Source organism: Danio rerio, chromosome 12 (assembly GCF_049306965.1).
Source record: "Danio rerio strain Tuebingen ecotype United States chromosome 12, GRCz12tu, whole genome shotgun sequence".
In the NCBI taxonomy this organism is placed as follows: Eukaryota; Metazoa; Chordata; class Actinopteri; order Cypriniformes; family Danionidae; genus Danio; species Danio rerio.
Genome location: NC_133187.1, coordinates 6,472,501 through 6,497,364, shown reverse-complemented (window position 1 = coordinate 6,497,364; position 24,864 = coordinate 6,472,501). Strand labels below are relative to the sequence as shown.

Genomic DNA, 24,864 nt, shown 5'->3' with positions numbered 1-24,864 from the left:
CCCAGACAATATACTGTATCACTTTAAACTATTAAAAATGTCAATAAAAGTCACTTTTTGCAACTTTTCAAGGTCAAAAGTTGTTGAAAGATAGATCAAGGTCCTCATAATGCAATTCAAAAGCAGAAGGAAACGCATGAATCATAAAATATAGAAAGCTAATCGGACTGAAGTCATTATCGAATTAAACAGAAATAGAATTATGAAATGTGGGGTATTTCTATGTTAGTGGCATTATTGAAGTGCAGTACAGGCATGTAAAGTGTAAAAAATTAAGTATTAACATTTTGTAGAACTTTCCGAATTTGACATGTTTCACTGTAAAAGAAATTCCACATGTTTTTATGTCGGGTGAGGTAGTGGCGCAGTAGGTAGTGCTGTCGCCTCACAGCAAGAAGGTCGCTGGGTCGCTGGTTCGAACCTCGGCTCAGTTGGCGTTTCTGTGTGGAGTTTGCATGTTCTCCCTGCCTTCGCGTGGGTTTCCTCCGGATGCTCCGGTTACCCCCACAGTCCAAAGACATGCCGTACAGGTGAATTGGGTTGGCTAAATTGTCTATAGTGTATGAGTGTGTGTGTGAATGTGTGTAAGGATGTTTCCCAAAGATGGGTTGCGGCTGGAAGGGCATCCGCTGCGTTAAAAACTTACTAGATAAGTTGGCGGTTCATTCCGCTGTGGCGACCCCGGATTAATAAAGGGATTAAGCCAACAAGAAAATGAATGAAGGAATGAATGAATGAATGAATGTTTTTATTTTACAATTTTTTTTCCCCGTCTATTTGCGGTTGTTAATTGCATTACGGGATGTTGATCTCTGCTTTGTCGACTTTTAATGTTGGAAATTCAAGTTTACAATTTAACAAAGTGACTTTTATTGACATTTTAGTAGTTTGAAATGATATAACGTATAAGAAATAATAACGAGAAATAAGTCTGTAAAATGACTGAAAATATGATGGCAGTTTAATACAGTTTAATAAAAGGTTTTTGTAGCATGATATACAACACCAACCCAGACAATAAATCACTTCAAACTATTAAAAATGTCAATAAAATTCACCTTTTGCAACTTGTCAAGGTTAAAAGTTGTTGAAAGATAGATCAAGGTCCTCATAATGCAATTCAAAGGCAGAAGTAAACACATGAATCACAAAATACAGAAAGCTAATCGGACTGAAGTAAGTAAACTGTAAAAAATTAAAGTATTACCATTTTGTAGTACTTTAGAAATTTGACATGTTACACTGTAAAAGAAATTCCATATGTTTTTATTTTACAAGTTTTTTTCCCGTCTATTTATGGGTGTGAATTGCATTATGGGATGTTGATCTCTGCTTTGTCGACTTTTAATGTTGAAAATTCAACTTTACAATTTAACAAACATTTTAGTAGGTTGAAATAATATAACGTATAAGAAATAATATCAATAAATAAGTCTGTAAAATGACTGACAATATGCTTTCAGTTTATTACAAGGTTTTTGTAGCATAATATACAACACCAACCCAGACAATACTTTCACTTTTTGCAACTTTTCAAGGTTAAAAGTTGTTGGAAGATAGATTTAGGTCCTTATATTGCAATTCAAAAGCATGAATAAACACGTGAATCACAAAATACAGAAAGCTTCTAATTTCCGGATATTTTTTTGTTCAGTGTGGTAAACATTTTCACAAACTTATTCCAAACGTCTGTAGTGTACAATAACATCCATCTAAGGGTAAAAACGATGTTCCGACTAGTATACATTTCATTCGGTCTTATTTAGGATAATAGGTTACCCTCCACAATGTTCTCACAAATGCACCTGAATTTCATAACTCTACCTGATGGCTATGGCTACGGCTCACACGCACGCACACACACAGTTTTGATGCCGTTGACTTTACGAGGCTTGTTTAATACATACGGTACATTTCTTCCCCTCCTCCGCTGCCTGCTGTATTTGCAGGCGGCTTTAGCGCCAGACACCCTGAGGCAGCGGTAGCGCCAGTGAGTCTTCCCACCTCTGTTTTTGTGGTGGGAGATGACATGTTGAAGCTTTGAAGAGCGGCGGAGGGAGGGAGGGAAGTACTGAACACATCACTCTGCCAGAGCTCAGAAATGTCATGTGGCCTGCAGTCCGCCCAGATTCCCTCACTGTCTAAGTGGGCTGGAGAAATGTAGACAGGAAGTACGTCTCTCTCTCTCTCTCTCTCACACACACACACACACACACATGCATAAACGCACAATTAAAAACACAGAAGGGCCATATTTCCGTCATACCTACCAAGTACGTTGTGATGCTACAGTCAGCTTAAAACTATGCCAGAACCCACACCTTACTGCTGCTTCAAGACTGAGCGGAGGAAAAAAAAAGGAAAAAGTTGGAATGTTGAGTCTCTTTAAATACACCAAACAAAAAAGAGACACAGCACAAACATAGCCAGACGATCCACCCACCCACAGCACCTACACCAAAATAAATAAAGACGCCAAGGCGAATACAAACTCTTCTTAAGCACAGCACAATGCTTTTGCTGTGTGTTTGTGTGTGTTGAAAAGTTATTGTTTCAGAGTTTTCGGCCGTTCAATGATGTTCTCGACTGTGTGAGAATGATATGGATGTATTTGCTTTCGTATAACGATGTATATTTTTGAAGATCTCTGAAATACTTGATTCTGATTGGCTAATTTTCTGTGTAAAATATGTTTTAACAATTAAATCTGCAAACAATTGATTTGTGTTGGGAAAACATGAATGAATTAAGTTCACTTACTAGTTTTTATAAATTTAATTGCATGAAACATAAAACATTTAGGTTGTCACCCCCCAAAGAATCAAAAATTGCGTTGTCTCATTATGGATACACACCCAGGTCTACATTTCTGGGGACAGCGAAATACGTAACCGGAAGTACGCCTTATTTGCTTTCGTATAACGATGTATATTTTTGAAGATCTCTGAAATACGTGATTCTGATTGGCTAATTTTCTGTGTAAAAATGTTTTAACAATTAAATTTGTGTGTAAACAAATGATTTGTGTTGGGAAAACATGAATGAATTAAGTTCACTTATTAGTTTTTATAAATTTAAGTGCATGGAACATAAAACATTTAGGTTGTCACCCCCCAAAGAATCAAAAATTGCGTTGTCTCTTTATGGATACACACCCAGGTCTACATTTCTGGGTAAAGCGAAATACGTAACCGGAAGTACGCCTACTTGCAGTTTTTGTAAGTCCACCAGAGGTCGCTGTGTACACTTTTTGATTCTCTCAAATGTTCTCCTCTCACATAAATCCAGAGGACACAATATACATTTCAGCCGACCAGGCCAGCTTGCTGTCGACTGACCAACTGACCCACCTACCTCCTTCCGTAAACCCAACCAGTAGTGTTTTTAAAAGGGTTCTAGAAAAAGATAATCATTTGCGGCCACGTGATTTCACCTTGTTTTTCAGGTTGTTCTTTATTTATTTATTTATTTATTTATTTTTGCCTTTTGTTTTATCTGCTTTCTGCTTTTCTTTGCTGGGCTCGAACCTTGTCGTTGCGGTCATCTCAGCTCCATGTCTCAACTGTCGGCATATGCGGCGAGCTGTTGGACAAACTTATAACACCGTAAAAGCCATCCGTACGAAGGTAAAGAACAGAAGCCGTCAGTGCCCCATAGCGTTTAAAGGATGCAATGCAGCCGGACCTCTGGCTACATAATTTGTGCTCTGCAGATATCTAGACAGGGGTACGTATCCACAATGAGCCTGTGTTGGATGTTTCAAATCATTTTAAATATGTAGTTTGAACAAACAGCAATACAATTTTTGTGTTTATTCTGCAGATACTTTTGAGTCTGTTAGCATTAATTAGCACTTTAAGTAGTGCTGTTTTGAAAACATTTTGTTTGTTTGTGTACAAACTAACTATAGTGATGCTGTGAAATGTGGTCAAAATTTGTCTTGTTAAAATGAGTTTTTGGCCTAATCATTCATTTCTGCAATTCAGAAAAGTTTCTCTTTTGGAAACCGTTTCGATTTCAGTGACATCGCAGCTAAACAGCATAAACCACTACGACAATGATCACCTTACATGTTGATTATGTGCTTTATTCAGTGTTAAATGTTACCAGTTGGGTTTTAATACCGTTTTACATGACTTTTATTGCCATTCATAATAGTTTACCTCACATTTTCTAAATAAAATAACTAGCAGACATATAGTTTAAACATAAATGTTATAACTGTGACTCAGTTCTGTTTAGAGAATATAATGATTAGTGTATCCAGCTAACAAAATATCTTTAAGGAACATGTTCTTACAGATTTTTTAGATTTAAATTTAATCAAATAAGACGACAACTATATTTGCTCCACCATAACTACAACTCCAAATCAGAAAAAAGTTGGGGCAGTATGGAAAAGCGCAAATAAAAAAAAAAGTAGTGATTTCCAAATTTACTTTGACTTGAGTTTCATTGCAGACAATATAAACACAAAATATTTTGTTTTACTCTGGTCAGCTTCATTTAATTTGTAAATATACATCCTTTCCTGTCATTCAAACCTGCAACACATTCTAAAAAAGGTTAGGACAGGAGCAGATTAGAGCTAGTGATCAGGCAAATTGGTTAAATGGCGTGATTTGAAACAGGTGATGTCAACAGGTGATTTTAATTATGATTTGGAACAATAGCAATATTCAAGAAAGGTCTAGTCCTTTTGGAGCAAAGATGGGTCGAGGATCGCCAGCTTGCCAATAAATACATGAGAAAATTATTGAAATGTTTAAAAACAATGTTCCTAAAAGAAAAATAGGAAGACGTTTGGATATTTCACCTTCAACAGTGCCTAACATAATTATAAGATTGAAGGAATCTGGAGGAATTTCAGTGCGTAAATGACAAGGGCGCAAGCCTAATCTAAATTACCATGATCTCCAATGGCACTACGTCAAGAATAATCATCTTTAAGGCAATATCACCACATATGATTCAGACTACTTTGACAAAACTTTGTCAAGTACCACAATACATAGTTATATCCACAAATGCCAGTTAAATCTGTACCGTGTCAAAAGAAAGCCCTGTGTAAACGGTGTCCAGAAGTAATGTGGACTTCTCTGGGCTTGAAGGCATTTGAGATGGACCATCACACAGTGGAGACGTGTGCTGTGGTCGGATAAATCCTTATTTTATTTTATTTATTTATTTTTTTTTGTGAGAAATGGGCATTGTGCGCTCTGGACCAAAGAAGAAAAGAAGACCCCGTACTGTTGCCCACCTTAAGACTTGTTCACAGGAAGAATGGGATAAAATTACACCTCAAACAGCTACTAAAATCACTTAGTGTGCACTGCATAACAAAAGACTTGATTTCAGTAAATCTAAATAAATAAAATCTTTCCAAATGGTGCTATTCTAATCATCAGGGCCCGGTTTTTCAAAAAGTTTAATCCGGATCAAATTGATCTGGATTTAGTAATCCTGTTTTTGAGATCCGTGATCACGTAATCCAGCTTACTTTTTGAGCCAGTTTTTCAAAGCAACATCGGATTGGATCAATCTGATCCGCATAGGAACTTTTCAGGATCACTAAATCTGGATAACCAGTGCTCAAACACAATGTAGATAAATAGATAGGCCTGTGTGAAGAGCAACAAGTAGAATAGCCAGTGTGGGGTCAATAAAACTTTATTTTTATTTGAAATAAAAAACTAAGAACATTTTATAAATAATAAAATGATAATAGTAAATAATAAAAACAAGAAAAACCCCACCCCATCCTCTTCCAGCAGTCTACAACACTGTACATTGAGTTTATTTATAATAAGTTTCAAATATAGATGTAAATAAGAGAGAGCAGCTTGTCTGAGCGCAGCCTTTAGGAGGCGGATCTCGAGTCTGGTCTTGGTTTGCTGCAGTTTGGTCAGAGTCAGTTGTTCCTCTGCCAGATGAAGCTGTGCTTCTGCCCTTTCAGTCTCTTTTTGCAATTGTTGAAAGAGATTTCTAAAATCAGTGATTGCCATTCTTTGCATTTTTTATTATTTTTTTGGTTATTCTGTAATTATTGCATGCATCACTAATAAATATTCTAAAAACAAAAATATTTTCCATTGTGATGAATATATATATCAATTATTGACAATAAAATGTATTGTTTTTGGTAAATTTTGACAGCTGTTTGAGGGATTATTTTATGAGGCCAAACTCTTTCTATTTTGCTGTAGGCCTATACTGACAGGCTAAATACGTTATAGCCAATAATCACTATAGCCTGACGGATGAACAAATAAAATTAAAACCTTATGAATCAATAGTATATCTCGTAAGATACTGCGTGATCCAAAAATAGTATTATTTAATAACATTTTTAAGTTTTTATTACATTTTGGGAATGAAATCTACGCTAGATCCACCCTTCTGATGGGATCAGTTTAATCCAGGTTTTTTGGATCAAAGTGATCCAAATCCTACAAAAAAGGTCTGAAAAACCCAATCTAAAGTTTTAATCCGTATCAAAACCAAGATTAGGTTACGTGATCTAATCCGAATAGGTAATCCGGTTTTCCTTTTGAAAAACCCATTTTCAAGATTTGATCCAATCCCTTATCCAAAATCCTAGTGGATAACTTTTGAAAAACCGGGCTCAGGTGAAATTATATTAATATCGCAGTATTTATTTCACAGAAAAGCTAAATATTGCAATGTCAAGTTTTTCCTATGTCATGCATCCCTATATATATATATATATATATATATATATATATATCGCCATAACTAATCAATCTGGTTCTTTGAGTACAGAGAAGTGTACAACACAACTATAACAAGGACAACACTGATCGAGCACAACAGAATTTGCAGAGTTGCACACTCTCTTTTAGGATCTTCCGCTCATGTCTGCTTATGGTGATTTGTATGCGGTTACACCTGTACGCCGAGACTCTAGACAGTGCGTTTGCCGCCGTGCCACCACTGTGCCTCCTGCAGGGTTTATGTCCGCTTGGATCTCCCGTCTGAAGTGCCGACCTTCATTTAGAGGGAGAGATTAGAGAGGAAGCCCTTTGCATCCCTCCTATAGAGATCAAACAGGGCCAAACCCACGTCTCCCATGCACTACTGCAATCCAACTTACAAGGAGTTCATGTGCAGTTTGAACCACACACTCCTAGACAAATAAACGTTTCAAGTTCTAGGGTAGTGCATGCTTTTACTTTGAGTTTCGACATTTTGTTTCTGCTCTAATTTTATGTACTTTTTAGCGTACACTTGAACTTGGATAGGTTGATGAATTGCTTGGAGTGTTCCTCATTTGTACGCCACTTTGGTTAAACAGGTGAAACAGTACACATTATGCAAAATACTATGTCAAACCGTTGTTTGCTACACACAAAACCTTGTCAGCTTTGCATGAATTTTTCATTCTGCAAGCATCAGCAATGTTTTGTCTTGCTAAATTCTGGAATACATACTGTATGTAAATATGTATTTTTTGTGTGTGTGGTGTGTGTTTGTTTGTGGTAATATCTGCAGTTTTACTAATATCAGCAATTTTTGACCTTTGTGGGGACATTTCTTGATCACAATGAGAAAAATAGCTTAGACAAATAAGACAGATTTTTTTTTCCTCATCAAGGATTTGTTAAGGGTCATGTTCAGGTCATTGTTAAAGGGTCATGAAACCCCCCTTTTTCAGATCAAGTCTAGCTCAGAATGATAACAAAAAAAATGATCCGGGATGCGCGTGGAGAAGCACTGTGAGCTGACAATGCAATCTCACTGCAATTCCTAACTATTTGCTTTAGTGGCCAATTCGTATGAATTCGTACGATCTAATTCATTCAGTTTACTACGATTTGCTCATCACCCAATTAGGGGTGGGGTTTGGTGTGAATTAGCCACTAAACTGACCAAACGTAAAATACTTGCGCTTCCTCGTGACATCAGGCTGGAGCAGAGGGTTCAGTGGGCGTGGTTTAAATTCAAATGCAGTACCTACTGAGTAGTAGGCGGTTTCAGACACAGCCATAGTTTGTTAAATCACCAAATACTTATCCAGATCTTGTCTGGTGATAAACAGATGTTAAAGTGGTCACACTTTGTCTAACGTAAACAGTACATCCCTGGAAGAATAAAATAACAGACTTTTATAATGTAATGAGTATATGTGTAATGTAAATGAGTATATAAACGAAAAAAGGATGAAAAAATTAATGTGCTAATACTAATAATACTTTTTTTTTTTTAACACTAAAGAAGATATATTGAAGAACGCTTAAAACCTGTAAGCATTGACTTCCATTGTAGAAAAAAAACAAATACACTGGAGGGGAATGGTTACAGGTTTCTTGCTTTTCTTGAAAGAAACATATATATTAGTTAGTTTAAATAAGTGAAAGGTGAGTAAATGATGCCAGAATTCTCTGTTTTAGGTAATCTATCACTTTAAAAATAATAATTAATACTTTATTAACCATAAAAAATTAAAAACTAATTGTCCTTATTTGAAAGGCATAATTTAAGAAAATATTTCTTTAAACATTGTTTTTATTAAAATAAAAATGGTAACACTTTATTTTGATGGTCAATTTGTGTATTAGTAGACTGTCTGCTTGATATCTGCTGATACTGCTCCTTCAACAGACATTTTACTGACTATAAGAAACTTTGCAAGTACATATCGACACTAACCCTAACCCCAACCCAACCGTCTACTTATAATCTAATGAGAATTTGTTGACATGTAGATGTAATGTACAGACAATCAAAATACAGTGTGACCAAAAAAATGTATTAACAACAAGATAACTTTGCCGTTCATTTTATGCATTGTGTATTGTGTGCAGTGAACGTAAAAGCAGCAGAAATATAAAGAGTTTTATTCATGCAGTGTTCTTCACATTAAACATTGTTTCAAACATTTCTCTTTGTCTTAATATTTTATATCTGGATTCCAGCTACTCTCAAAACAAACTAAATATGCACTTCTAAGGGTGCTTTCACACTAGCACTTTTGGTCTGCACCCAGGTTTGTTTGACATCAGAGTATGGTACGTTTAGCTAGTGTGAATGTGTCTTCTGAACACCCACTAACCTTACCCGAGTCCACCTGAAAGTGGTGGTCTGGGGTACAGTTCACCCGAACTCTGGTCCAGTTCACTTCTGATGTGAGTGCAATCAAAACAATTAACAGAAGTGAATCACCAACACTACAACAAACTATCGTTTACATAATGCTCACTTGTGTGTGTGTGTGTGTGTGTGTGTATGTATGACGTACTGTATCTTGATGACAAGTGGGACTGATCCAGGGCAAGCACAGTGATAATAGCCCCTTTCACACAGTGGTACCGGTAAATATCCAGAAAATTTCCGCAACGGCTTTACTGGCATGTTCAAAAAAGCACTGTTCACACAGGTGAGGACGTTATGGGATTTTTCCTGAAAAGACCGTTTACACATCCATTCCAAAATACCAGTAATGTTACAACTTCTCTTTCCGCAAAATAGCCGGAATGAATTTACCCAACAAAATCTCACAGCAATTCATAACTTTATGATTTAGTGGCTAATTCGTATGATTTCGTTTGATCTAATTCGTACAATTTAGTACGATTTGCTTATCCCCCAATGATGGTTGGATTTAGGGGTGGGGTTTGGTGCCACGCCTCCTTTTTAAAATCATACAATTTCGTATGAAAGAACTCGTACGAATTTGTACGAATTAGCCACTAAACTGGCAAAACGTAAAATACGTAGGTTTTCTCGTGAGATCAGGCTGATTTACCGGTAATTTCAAAAAGGGCCTGGTCACACATACAGATCTTTCCAGAAAATTGCCGGTAATTTTCCGGAAAGCTCTGTGTGAAAGGGGCTAATGTCTGCTTGTCTCCTCTAAAAATAGCTTCTGCAGACATCGCATGATGTCCAAATGTTTATAATATTTTTGCAGCAGATGGACGCAAGTCGCTTTCTGTATGTCCAAAACCAAAAGATTCAGAAAAAGCAGAATGACCGAAATGTGTGTACGTCTTTTCCGTTAAACAGGAAGAGACGTACTCTCGCTCAGCACAGTGGAGATTGCTTTAGTTATATCGTCTTTTGTTATATTTAGTCGTTTGGGATGCAATGACACGCAGTCAAATATTTTACCCAACAGATTCACAACTTTTGATGCTCAAAAGTCATCAGGCTGCAGGTATTAGGATATTAGCTGAAGGTGTAGCTGACATGCAGTGAGTGGTTAGAATCTTTAATAAACAATGGAAGTTTGCACTCATTGAAATGTAAGAATGATTAATAAACCCATATGAAAATGTCCCTTAAAAGTGACGTCACGTCTTCAGTTTTGGCAAAGACCATAGAATACATACGACATGTCACTCGTATCCTTTTGATAGGGGAAAGGTTTAACTGTCAATATGGCGAATGAAGTCCCGCCTTTTAGTACAGGAGCCAATCACTGATCGCTATATGGGGAATTAAGCCCGCCTTCTAGCACAAGAGCCAATCAGCAATCGAAGGACAGTTCTCTAGGGAAGGGGGTCTGACCAGACACAAGTTTCTGCAGATTTTATGTGATATGAGCATTTAGAAATGAAACTAAATAGACAGTTATTGTTTATTTGTATTGGTTATTCGTAATATGAAATGTAATCATCAGCTTGGCAAGTTGTAAAATGACTTGCCTTAAATGGACTTTTGTTTTGGGCTCAGGTGTGCTTTGCACTCACACTACAAGTATACTGGGCCAAAGCACAACTGAACAACGATCTGGCACACTTCTTCCATCTGGGCCAGGGCCAGTCCACTGAATCGTACCTGGGCCTGATTTAAAGCACTCACACTTGTCAAACAAAACCTGGAAACGTGCCCGGGCACAGTTCGATTTGCCTAGTGTAAATGTGCCCTTAGTGGCACCATTACCAGTGCTCTTAAATCTAAGTCTGTTGTCCTGTCATGTAAATTCTTGTACAATGTCTGTACTTTTAGCTTATTTCTTCATGATGTAGAGCTTTAGGAAGGAACCTTCCAACCCAATTTCACAGGAAAATGAAACCGCTTCACATTTCAGTAAATTAGTGGCTACAATCTCATTCATGCATAAGTGTGCTATTTTAAAAAAGAAATATAAAAAAAAGTAAGCCTGAAGGCCTGCCCCTAAGTGAAACCCCGGAGCTTGAGCACAATGAACAAAATGTACGAAGATCATGCAAATTCATATCCATTCAAATAAGAAACTCATCCACCAGAACATGAAATACTTCTGAATTGCCTTGAGACTGTATTGGAGCTTCATGCATACATTTTCAAAAAATCACATCATATGAAGTCAAATGAAATCACCATCTTGTGTAATATTTGCCCTTTTTTCTCATGGGATCAGGTTGGCTGTTCCAAACACAGTTTTAAACCCAACATCTGTGCTTAAAGATGCTGTAGAAACGAAATGAAAATCTGGATATGCTTAGGAATTGCTGAGTGGTGAGAGTTCAGTACATGGAAATGGCCATACTGTGAGCTTCAAACAGCATTGTTTCCTCATTCTCATGTAAATCCGGCGAGTGTAAAGTCCCAGTGAAAAATAGGTCAGTCGAAACAACAGACTGTTATGATGCAAAAGGGATCATTATGCATGCCATAGCATTTAATTGGCCATAAATGTTTCTAGTGAGATTACGATACATTTTTCCTCTTGTTTTTAAGTTTGTCTAAGCTTGCAAACTTACTATATATGTGAGACTCTTATTTTACCTTTACACTTTACCTTTATCTTTACACTCGTAGTAAACTAATCCGCTTGTTAAGTGTGACGTCACGCGAAGCGGCTTCCGGGTCCAAGCGCTCTATTCAACTGAATGGGGAGAATCATGAAATGGTAATAATAAACATTTACAAAGCGATTTAATGCTTTCGAAAATCACGATGGCAGCATATATGTCCATGCCTAATATCCGATGGCCAGAAAGTGATTAATTTTTTAGAAATTGTAAAATTTTTGGTATTTGTTATGCAGCAAGCCCAGAGATTGTTGTGTACACTATGACTTTATATAAAATTAACTATAATGTGTGATAGGAATAAAACGTGATCATAAACAAATTATTTCTTCACTCAAACTGATGGCAGCTTGGACCTGGAAACAGTATACATACGTCACAAACACGTCATCACTTAACAAGCGGATTGTAAATTAATTATGAAAGATGTGGCGGTGTTACCGACTCGGTCCCAGTCATTCCCCTCGCTGGTCAGCAGAGGTCGCCATCCCCTGACTTCTAGCATTACATCATCCACTTAGACTGATTGTGCAAACACCTGAACTGAATCACGGTAATGACCCACGCCTCCTATATAAGCCACACTCAAACCACTGTTCATTGCGAAGTCTTGTTTAGCCCCGGCCAGCATTTCTGAGCGTTATTTCCTGCCTGATCTCTTGTGCATAACCCCGGACTGTTCCTGACTCTGAGTTGCTTTCTGCCTGCCCACGACCCTTGCTTGTTACACGGATTCTGAGCCACGCTGCCTTCTCTCGACCCACGCCTGCTATAAGGACTCTGAACCACGCTGCCTGCCACTGATCTAAGCCTGGTAAATCTCTCTGTGTCTTTCAGCCGCCAGCCCTACTACCTTGATTGATTACTGTTGATGTGTGTTCGCACTGTTGTGCGTATTGGAGGTTTGTGCTTGATTGTGATTTATTAAATACTGCAAAATGGATCCCTCCGTGTCAGTCTCCCCGTTACAGGCGGAGTGTTTCACATCCACATGATGGGCTTTAAGGAGCAGTTCTCAGCCAGTCATCAGTTCACAGCACATCAGAATGCAAAATGCTGGATATACGGATTATAAATTGATTCAGCGCCACACCGAAAATGTGTCTAGATCTTTGGTCAGTTTAACGTGTATATTGTGAGATTTGCCACATATGCTTGTAATGAGGCATCAAACAGATGTAGACTGCTGTGTACAACTATTCAAAGGTCTTACTGTGACTTCTCTTGAGTAAAAGACAGCTAGTACACTTTATAAAACTCATCTGTTTATGCAGAAGTTGATATTAATTCCTGCCTGTGTTTTTTAATAATAATACGTTTTATTTAAAGGTGCCTTTCTAGCGACTCAAGGACACCGTACAATCAACAAGAGCAATAAAACAACAAGAGAAATAATCAAATATACACAGCAATAGTGCAGATAAAATTAAAAATCTTAAATAATCTTATATAACAAATCCTAAATAATCTTAAATCTTAAAAAAGTGGGTTTTGAGTCTTGATTTGAATAGTGTGAGGGAGTCAATGTTTCTGATGGCAGGTGGTAGTGAGTTCCAAAGCCGCGGAGCAGAGCGGCTAAATGCTCTGTTTCCTATAGTCGAAAGACAAGAAGAGGGAACAGACAAGTGGAGGGAGGAAGAAGATCGCAGGGTGCGAGAAGGAACAGAAATGTGGATGGGGGCAGCCAAATATGGTGGGGCGAGATTGTGGATGGCTTTGAATGTTAACATCAAGATTTTAAAGTCAATTCGAAAATGAACAGGTAACCAATGAAGCTGCTGCAGGACAGAGGTGATGTGATAAGAAGAAGGAGTTCTGGTGATGATACGGGCAGCTGAGTTCTGGACCAACTGAAGCTTACGGAGGGACTTATGAGTGAGACCAAAGAGAAGAGAGCTGCAGTAATCTAAATGAGATGTGACAAGGCTATGAATGAGAACAGCAGTGGCATGAGGGGTAAGAGAAGGGCGGAGACGGTTAATGTTGCGTAGGTGGAAGTAAGTAGACCAGGTGATGTTATTGATGTGAGACTCAAAAGGTAGGGTGCTGTCAAGGATAACACCCAGATTCTTATATGGATAAATGCAACAGTTGTCAATTGAAAGAGGAAAGCTGTCAGTTTTCGAGAGTGTTGATTTGGTACCAAATTTTGTTTGTGTTAGAGCTTCAAAATACGACTCTTAATAAATCTCTGTTTGTCCCTTGTGTTGAGCATAGTTATGATTTAGCTTATATTTAATCCAAAGCACAACTTGGGAACAAAATACTTTACTCTGTTAAAATAAACTTCTCAACCACTTTTGATTGAACAAACCTACCAAATTTGTTGAAATATTTTGTATTTCCAGGTACATCATGCTGTGTGTGTGTGTGTGTGAGAGAGAAAAGAGAGTAGGTACTGACAACTTGCAGAGCTTATTAATAATCATGACCCTTCCAAATATGGTCAAACCTGAGCTTTTGATTCTATGGGGTAATTCTTGGGACTATAAATGAGTTTCTTCTTCTTATTTTTTTTTTAACTTAACAAAATCTACATATGTATATATCAGAGAACATACAATTGGGGTAATAAGTATTGAACACGCCATGCTTTTTTCCTGGGATTAATATTTCTAAAGAAGATATTGACGTAGAATTAAACCAGGTTTTCGGTGAAAACCCAAACAATGCAAACAAAAAAACAAACAAAGCAAAAACTCAGAAAATTTAGATATGTGTAATAACAAACAGAACATTAACATTATGTTAATAACATGTGTAATAGCAAACATAACATTAGAATGGCACAATTATTGTATTTAATACTTTATATAAAGGTCTTATTTGGTGATGGCAGCTTAAAGACGCCTCTCATATGGAGAATGAAATCACATGCATTGCTTATGTGCGTCTCATCTATTAAAACTGGTCTTTATTTTGTATTTTCCATTGGATTCAAGTCAGATGATTGGTTGGGCCATTCTACAGCCTGATTTTCTTTCTCTGATGTAATGTAGATGTTGGACTGAAGCAACTAATAATAATTTACACTGACAAAGGGCAGAGGCTTGCTGAATAACCACTGAGAGATTTCAGCTGCTGTCTGGGCTTTCACTGCCTTTCTACACCTCCCTTTCTTCATGTGTTCAATACGTTTTCCCTGTGTCATTTCATTTTATTACACACAACTTTGTGTAATATGAATTTCTTTGGTTGTTACCAGCATCTGAGAAATATTTCAAGTCAACAGCACCTTTAGAAATGTGTTTTCTGAGAAAAATAGTGACTTGTTTAATACTTCTTTCCCCCTTTGTATATGGCATCCTTAACACAGTTTTAGTACATGTCTGTGGAAGCATGTTATAGTTGGTTTCTGATTTGCTCCAGATACCTGTTTGATTAGCTGTGGTTTACTGCTTTTGTTTTGGCAGTGAGCGATGAGTGTTGGATGAGCTCCAGGCTCCGTTGATTAGATTTTGATTGCCATCACCATCAAACATTTTGATAACCCGCCCAGAAGAGCCAAGCAGCTTGGTGAACTCGGCTCACAGTCGAGCGAACGCAGAAAGAGTTTCTTATCTGACTGAATCGCTCTCTGCTTCGCCACACAATCCCAGACTGCTCTGTCTGCACCTGTAATTATTGCGGGTCTGGAGGTTCTTTAATCATGATTTCTGGAACGACCTCATCAGCACACTCCATCATAAACAAGCCTCGTATTTAAATGGCTTCTTCATAACAGTTGACTTTTCTTATATTGTTCTAAAGCAGTGCATATGCAAGAAGCTCAGATGGTTCATACGGATGTGGAGTCATTATATAAAACCTTACACAGTTTATCAATGTTGAAACAAGTCTGGGTTACTCAAGAAACCCATTGGAAGTATTGCTTATAGTATAAACGCACAGATTAGAATGAATTATTTATTTTTTATTTATAATTTTTATTTATTTTTTTCCTTTTCTAATTATTTGTTATTTTAAGGTTGTCAGTGTTTATTTATTATCATTAATTTTTAGCATTCTTTATAGTAAGATATTACTATTTATTAATTGACAGCGTATTATCACATTATTTATTAAATAATTGATTATAATACATTAATTGTACACTATTAGCAATCCTTTCATCTTTATTTCTTTGTATATTTGCATTTTTTATTTATTTGTATGCTTGTTTTTCTCGCTTTATTTTTATTAATTGATTTAGTTTTTATTTTTATTTAATATTTATTTATATTCTTAAGTTATATATACTCTTATATTCATACACTAATATTCTTTTTTTACTTATTTTTAGTTATCAGCATTAATTTATTTCTTATTAATAAATTAATTCTTAAGCAGTATAAATAAATAAATAAATAAAAATTATTTACTCTGGGTATTTATTTATCATATTGATTCGTTTATTTATTTTAAGCTGATATTCAATGTGTGTGTGTGTGTGTGTGTGTGTGTGTGTATGTGTATGTATGTATATATAACCCCGCCGGTCCTACACCACGTTTGTCGCAAGAGCATCTTTAGAGGTCAGAGGAGTGAGGTTTACCTGCACAGCACACACCAGCTGGCCTCCGTTACATATATATATATATAGATAGATAGATAGATAGATAGATAGATACTGTCCCACCAGTGGTGATATGCAGCCACATCACACTGCTACGAGTGTGATATTGCATTTATACAACAGTTTGACGGCATAACTGTGTATATAAAAAAGAAAATCAAACACAGAGAACACCTTCAAACACCTTTTTGTTGAGGAACTACTTTCTTCTGCCATTCATTCACATCTGCAGCTGACGTCAGAACAGCAGAAGCTGTTACAAATTCCCCAGCATCACTTTAGAGCTAGTATTTAAATGATTCTCTAGCATAATGTCTGTGTGATGACAAAACAGGTGGTTTTGCTCACATTTTAAGATTATAAGGCTGAACTGCTTGAAATGACATCAGTCTACAGAGATATCTCCCTACAGTATTTCTCAGTTGCAATTAGGAGATCACAATAATTAATCTTGAAAAAAGCAGTGCAATCACTACCAGATTGCTGTTGTGTTTCCGATAAGGAAAAACGCTAAACACATGCGGTTATTTCTTCGTTTGTTTTGACAACACAACACACATTTCTGATATGTAAGTCCCATCTCACACTTAATACACTACAATTAAATGTTATAAATACAGCACTACAACGTACAAAAGAGAGAGATCAACTTAGAACATCTCTTACCTGTTTAATAATGATTTGATCAGCTGTAGTTAGAAATTACACTGTTTTACTCTTCTAAGGGCTTATTATGCAGTCTCTGTTGCCATCTTGTGAATGGACAACGTCAACCGTCTTTGCTCTGCTCAATGACAGGCTAATGGCCGCCGACGTGCTGTCTCTCAGAAATTATAAACACTTTAAAATAGGCACTATCCTTTATAAATAAACTGCATAGTTGCAATCTAAACAACTACATTCTCGACTTAAAAAGCCTCAAAAGTACATTATGTTGTCTAACAGCAGCATTATTTGTTAAACTGTAGTGTCCTCTGCTTGTTGCTGTATGTGAGCGAAGTATTACACAAAGGTGAAGGGTGAAGAGGCGGTACGAGTGCTATTACTGGCAGAATATCGCATGGCTATTAACCAATCAGATTTAAGAACTAGACAGAACTGTTGTATAAATAGAGTGGAGGAACTATGATGTCAATTTGTATGCAAAATCTGGAAGCGAGTTAGCATTTTAGCAGTTCTGGTTGCCTTGTCCCGAAGTCAATAGGTTTTTTTTCAATGGGATTTCGGTTAAATCGTTTGAATAAGGTTCGTGGCTAACACAAACTCAAGATACTTTTACGTTTTGTTCTACGACATAAAACACATCAGTTACATCCCACTCTTGATTTTTTAAATGAGTTACGCTTCTTTAAAAAGACGGTTGCTATCAAGTTCCTAAATGGGACTATAGGCGGTCTCGAAGGCATTATACGTCATCAAGCTGAACTGGTCTGGAACGCAGCACGCTTGCATTTGGATTTTTCTGCTATTTAAGTATTTTCATGAATAGTATTTAATCTAATTGGTAATTCATGCTGTGTGTAAATAATGCCTTCACTTGTAGAAATCGTCAAGACAGATTTATTTGCTGATCATTTATTTTAATTAAACAATTTTAAGAAGATACTGCTTACCACTCTGTCTCTTCCCTGCTCTCTGTAATACATACGTGTGAATAAATGTTTAAAAATACATACATATTAATTGCAATTTTAATCTGGTCAGTTGATTTTTTCGTTTGGTTTTTTCTTCATCCGAATACATTTAACTCTATCATAACTGCAGTATTTACACTCTTCCTTAAATGTATAGATTGTGACTGTATGGGCTGCTTTTCGCTGTACTTCATGACAAAAAAAAAAAAAAAAAAAAAAAAAAGAGTATTGATTGTTGTTCTCGATCCATCATGGAACTTGCAGGCATTTGATAAACTTGTCCCTCACGCCTCATTTCTGTTGTCTGTTACTAAGGTAAGCAGGCTGTGTGCATGCATGTGATACACTTATCTATATGTCTTATGAGAATACTATGTAGACACATTTATACATGCCGTTTAAAACTTTTACTACAACCGTAAAGCAAAACAAAATGTATTGTAAACGTAGGTCTATGTGTTTTTGCATATTTATTTGTTTATAATATATAGCGTGGATTATAATATAATAAACCGAGAGAGTAAATTGTTGTCATGGACCATATTTCTAATAATTAAGCTTGTAAAGTTGTCTTTAGCAGGGCGGTGCTGACGTCACAGGCGAGCACCCTAAAGACACTGTAGTCTGTTTATAGCCTAATGTTAGCTTTTCAGTTTTTGCGTTTGCATTTAAGATTCAGTGCTAAAAGTTGTATTTTTGTGTGAGGATTATTCCGCTGGACAAAACGTGTAAGTGTAATGAACAGTGTTTGAACACAGAGCTTATTATTTGCAATCTTCGAAAAGTCTATGGAAAAATCCTTTGAGCATTTTATCGAGGGAACCAGTTTAATGCTAGCAGCCGATTAGCCTACAAGGTGACGTCATAGTTCCTCCACTCTCTATATATGCTCTCGCTTTAAGTTATTAGCTTTAATTTATTTTTATTATTGAACAAATTAATCGTTAATATTTATTTTAAGCACTATAAATGAGTAAATAAATATACATTTCTTCTTTTATTCACTTTCAGTATTTATATATCATATCCAACACAATCTCACGGCAATTCGTAACTTTTTCATTTAGTGGCTGATTCGTATGAATTTGTACGATCTAATTTGTACAATTTAGTACGATTTGCTTATCCCCCAATGACGGTTGGGGTTAGGGGTGGGGTTAGGTGCCACGCCTCCTTTTTAAAATCGTATCATTTCGTACGACTGAAATCGTACGAATTCGTACGAATTATCCACTAAACTGGCAAAACGTAAAATATTTATGTTTTCTCGTGAGATCAGGCTGATCATATCGGTTAGTTTTAGAAGTCTATTTTAAGTTGTTTTCAGTGTTTTTAGTTTTTAAATTGTTAGTTAGTTAGTTAGTTAGTTTGTTAGTTGGAAAGCAACCAATTAGTACAACCACTAACAACAATCTAGCATTGTGTTGCACTGGCCAACACCACTGACAAAAGCAAAATTCAACTTTTTTTGTTCGTCACTCTGCACTGCACATTAAATCCACAGTGCACATTATTGCAGAAGCACTCGGTTATGTCACCGAAGTGAAAGCGGTGTAGTAAATAAACATTACATTACACACATCATTAGTGCGAGAGGCTGTCATTATATGACTGAGCGTCAGGTGAGGTGTCAAACTCTAATTCCCCCACTCTGGCAGATCAGCACTATGTAATTTCATTAGATAATTATAGCGCTCGAGAGCTTAACCATGACATACTGCATGCAGCACTCGGGCAGCTGCTTTACATGTCGCCCCAACATGATGCTGCAAAGCCTTTGGTGACGGTTTGGCACAGTTAGCCAAATTTGCCCATGAATAGATCACCTGGACAAAAGACTTTACTACTTTAACGGTGAACATGGCCATAGCAAACAACAATGTAATGTCCCATTGATAAATGAGCAAATAAATTTATCTTTCTATATTTTTGGTTTAAAATATAAATAAAAAAAAAGACATTTGAATTTAAATGAGTCTGTGCTTTTTTTTTTTCTTAATCAATTAATTTTACAATTTGTAGGTATGTAATGTTGAATTGCTGTTTTGGAGACTTTCTGACCCCAAGACCGTTCAGCATTTCTTTAACTGTGATTTCTGTGATATTTATTTATTTATTTATTTATTTATCTATTTTTATTTACTTGTTTATTTATAATTTTTAAAATTTAAATATATATATTAAGACCACTTGAATCATCATCCTAACACACAGAAACATCCATCACTATAGACTGATTTATAAGGCCTAGATGGAATTTAAGTTGAATGTGTGCAGTTTGGGCGACACGGTGGCTCAGCGGTTTGCACTTTCTCCTCACAGCAAGAAAGTTGCTGGTTTGAGTCCCGGCTGGGTCAGTTGGCATTTCTGTGTGGTTTGCATGTTCTCCCCGTGTTGGCGTGGGTTTTCTCCGGGTGCTCCAGTTTCCCCCACAGTCCAAACACATGCACTATAGGTGAATTGGGCATCCACTGTGTAAAACAAATGCTGGATAAGTTGGCGGTTCGTTGCACTGTAGCGACCCCTGATTAATAAAGGGACTGAGCCGAAAAGAAAATTCATAAATGGTTATGTTGGCATGCAAGTGTGTCAAATTGCTGTTTTGGAGACTTTCTGACTCCAAGACCCACCTAACTTCTGGATTTCTTTAGCCGTGCTTCCTGTGATTGTATTGTATTTATTTATTTATTTTTATTATTTATTTATTTTATTTAATATTTTATATATTTTTTATTAAAATATTTATATTTAAACCACTTGAATCATCATCCTAACACACAGTCCAAACACATGCATAGGTGAATTGAATAAGGTAAATTGGCCGTAGTGTATGTGTTCATGGATGTTTCCCAGTACTGGGTTGCAGCTATAGGGGCATCCGCTGTGTAAAACATATGCGGATAAGTCGGCGGTTCATTCCACTGTGGCGACCACTGATTAATAAAGGGACTAAGCGGAAAAGAAAATTAATTGAATGAATTTTTAGGCATGTCAGTATGTCAAATTGTTTCTGAATAATTTTTATTATCTGAATTATTAGCGACGCAGTGGCGCAGTAGGTAGTGCTATTGCTTCACAGCAAGAAGGTCGCTGGGTCGCTGGTCGATCCTCGGCTTTGCATGTTCTCCCTGCATTCGCTCGGGTTTCCTCCGAGTGCTCCTGTTCCCCCACAGTCCAAAGACATGCGAATTGGGTATAGGCTAAATTGTCCGTAGTGTGAGTGTGTGTGTGAACGTGTGTGTGGATGTTTCCCAGATATGGGTTGTGGCTGGAAGGGCATCCGCTGCGTAAAAACTTGCTGGATAAGTTGGCTGTTCATTCTGCTGTGGCGACCCCGGATTAATAAAGGGACTAAGCTGACAAGAAAATGAATGAATGAATTATTATTATTATTATTATCATCATCATAAAGCCACTTCCTATTTTGTGACTCTCAACAAACTTTTCCTGCAGTCACAGCACTGTTCTTCAGTTTTACTCATTGTGATGAAGGGTTTCTTTGTATTTCCTCATATTTATAGCCTGCGGTTGAAGTGTTTCCAGTTCCTACTCGCCCGGGTGAACTAAAAAATGTCAGTGGGAAAATAGTTTTGTTGTAAATGCAAAAATAGTTTGCTCAATCAATTCATAGGGGCGGAAATAATTGAGAGACAGATTTAGCAAGAATTAAAATGTGCTGTTTGCAGTTATGGGCATCACGGTGGCGCAGTGGGTAGCAAGATTGCCTCACAGCAGGAAGGTCGCTGGTTTGAGCATTGGCTGATTCAGTTGGCATTTCTGTGTTGAGTTTGCATGTTCTCCTCATCTTTGCAAGGGTTTCCTCTTGGTGCTTTGGTTTCCCTCACAAGTCCGAAAACATGCGCTATAGGTGAATTAAAACATGTAAAACAAATGCTGGATAGGTTGGCGGTTCATTCCGCTGTGGCGATCCCAGATTAATAAAGGGACTAAGCCAAAAAAATAATCAATGAATGAATGAATGCTTGTTTTTTTTTTTTTTTTTTTTTTATATTTCGAGCAAAAGATCAAAAGGTTATAGTCATGGATCACCAAAAAAAATTACATTTACTTACCTTCAAATGGTTCCAACCTTCATTAGTTTCTTTCATCTATTGAACACAAAAGAAGATATTTTGAAAAATGTTGAAAACTGCTCCACACTTGCTATGTTTTTATTCAAAAATGCTAATTAAATGTATGCGCCAAACTGGAATATGAAACGTTTGCAAAAAAACACCATTTCAGAAAAGATAGTCACATCCTGGTAAACTGGCTCCAAATATAAAAAAAATGACCACTCAAAACAGTTCTAAAGCTTATAAACAAACAAACTAACAAAAAGGAAACCAATTAGGGATTAGCGCCATTTGCTGTGAAGTGACATCTGACAGCTGAGGACTCCGTTTGCCATTAAAGCCTTCGTCGAACAGACGAGTCTTCGCTGAGGCCAGCTTCCAGCCATACAGATGTTTTTTCTCCACAGTTCACACATTACTAAAAAGGCAACGATGATCCAAAATTCCTGACCATTATCACCAATAAAGCCCAGAGAAACAGGCCATCAGTATATTGTATTCCTTTCCGCTTATCAAAAATAATTGTGTGACTTCATTATAGTTTTGTAACTATTAAATTGTTTTAATTACAAAATTAAGCAAAATACATCAGTGTTAAACCGATGACTGGTGGAGAAACATATTTCTGTAATTGTGTACTCCACTTTTGCCATGGCCTATTTTGGTTTTAACAAACTTATCCTTCAGGTTTTTTTTAAAACCTTTTAACAAAAACTTTCTCCTTTCCCACGGCTGTTGCGATTTCTAGCCAAGAATTATTGATAATCTGGTTATCCCTATGATCACGGGTCATAAAGATGTGTGTACAGTCGTACTGTTTTAGACAAAATCTCTTCAAAGTGTTTCGTATTCAACTCAACTCGGCGCAGCGAGCACGGTTCGCTCGAGTCTCAAAAACTGCCCTAAGCACCGTCAGCCGGAAAAATTTCCGCCCACACTCAAGCGAACAAGCGGAAGCGGCGAGTATGAACCAGGCTTCAGTCGGCACATCACCTTAAAGGGTTTATCAAATGACGCACAGCACTACTACGATTACAGAAAAGTTTGCGCTATTATAATTCACTTGCTCTTCAATTCGTTTTGGTGCGATTATTACCCGTTATTAAAACAATCTAAAGTTTTCAGATATCCCAAATTGGGAAAAGTAATTTCCGGGGGATACAGAGTTGATTTGCGGGAGGTAATGTTAGTTGGGTGGCGTGGGGGGTTGCGTTAAGTAAGCGACGTATCTGGGTAGGGGGGCGTGTGCGTGCGAGACGTACCTGAAAAGCAGTGGGAGTTGCGCGTGCGACGCGACATAATGTTACCTGAAGAGCAGTGGGGGTGAGTTGCGCCCGACGTACCTGAAGAGCTACGAGGGATGCGGTGGAGAGTGGGCTGTGCAACGTATTTAAGGACCAGGCAGGAAGCGCACGATTTCCGGGAGATTATCATTCATTTGCGGGCATCCGGGAGTGTCTATGCATTTAAGGGATACTCCCGCAACTTCCGGGAGACTTGGCATGTCTGAGTTTTGAATGAGAAGCTGTAATGTAGCCGTGGCGGGATCAATTTTGGCGTGGCGCCACACCATGGAAGAATGAATGTAGCGAAAACCATGGAAATACTATGTTCATCGATATTTCCTCCACTCCTGATACATAGACAATATTACAATGGAATAACACCATGGCCTACTGGTTTCCACCATTCTTCAAAATATCTTCTTTTGTGTTCAACAGAAAAAAAAACTGAGTAAATGATTATGCAATTCTATTTTTGGATGAATTACGACATTTTGTTCATCGCTTTCTTTGTTTATATTTACAGAGTGTGCCAATATTAGTTAAACACGCTTTAGATTCCTCGAGGGACGCCGAACAACGTGTCGAAAATCACGAGCTGTCAGAAATGCTTATGAGCGCATGAAAATAACCCCTCACAAAGGGGCTTTAAAAACCTCCGAAAACAAAATAACACCTCCACGCCTCCCTCACTCGCTCCCTCCCTCTTCCTGCTCTTTCTAGTTGCGTCTACATTTTCCATGGCTGCGGGCCGAGCTGCTGAGAGAGCTGTTCCTTCAGGCCGCAGTGTATTTAGAAACGAGAGTGTTCAGGCTCCGTGCGCCAAACACAGGCCTCTCAGTTCTGGGCTGAGGCTTGGCAAGAGGAGCTGACCAGAGAGACCGGAGAGCCAAAAAACTCCCCGCAGCATGTGAGAGCAGGCCAAAGAATGAGCCGTGTGTGATTGTGTGTGTGCGCGAGATTGTGTGTGTGTGCCTTTGTGGAATATCAGGACACAAATTTGTATGTGTGTGCATGTTTGTCAGTGTTTGTTTGAGTGTGTGCGATAGCATGTGTGTGTGAGAGATTTTGTGTGAGTGTTTGTGTGCATGTATGCATTTTTGTGTGTGTGTTTGAGTTTGTGTGTGTGTGTGTGTGTGTGTGTGAGCGTGTGTGTTAGCGCGCATATCAGGATACAAATTTGTATACCCAAAAGTGTCTGCGCTTGTGTATATTTGTGTGTGTGCATAGGTGTGTGTATACGTGTGTGAGTAGCATGCGTATGCGTTTCTGTTCCTGTGTGTGGATTTTTGTGTGTGTGGCTGTGTGTGTGTGTGTGTGTGTGTTTGTGGCATTTCAGGACACAAATTTCTCTGCGTTTGCATGTTTGTTTGTGTTTGTGCGCATATACATGAGAGTGTAAGAATGTGTACTCTTGTGTATGCGTTTGAGTGCATGTCTGGGTGTGTGTGTGTGTGTGTGCACAAAATTGTGTGTGTTTGAGGTGTGTATATGTATTTGTGTGCATATTGGACAAAAAATTGTATGAATGTCTGTGCATGTGTTTGTTTGTTTGTT

The 24,864-nt window shown here is 37.5% G+C and overlaps 1 protein-coding gene across 1 annotated transcript in view; it reads left to right on the top strand.

The window, feature by feature from the left end:
* g6pc1a.1 (glucose-6-phosphatase catalytic subunit 1a, tandem duplicate 1) overlaps positions 1-24,864 on the top strand; it is a 210,142-nt gene that overhangs the window by 87,354 nt on the left and 97,924 nt on the right. Inside the window, exon 6 of the transcript XR_012387541.1 lies at positions 357-509. The gene's annotated coding sequence lies outside the window, so the exon portion shown is untranslated. The remainder of the gene's footprint in view (positions 1-356; positions 510-24,864) is intronic.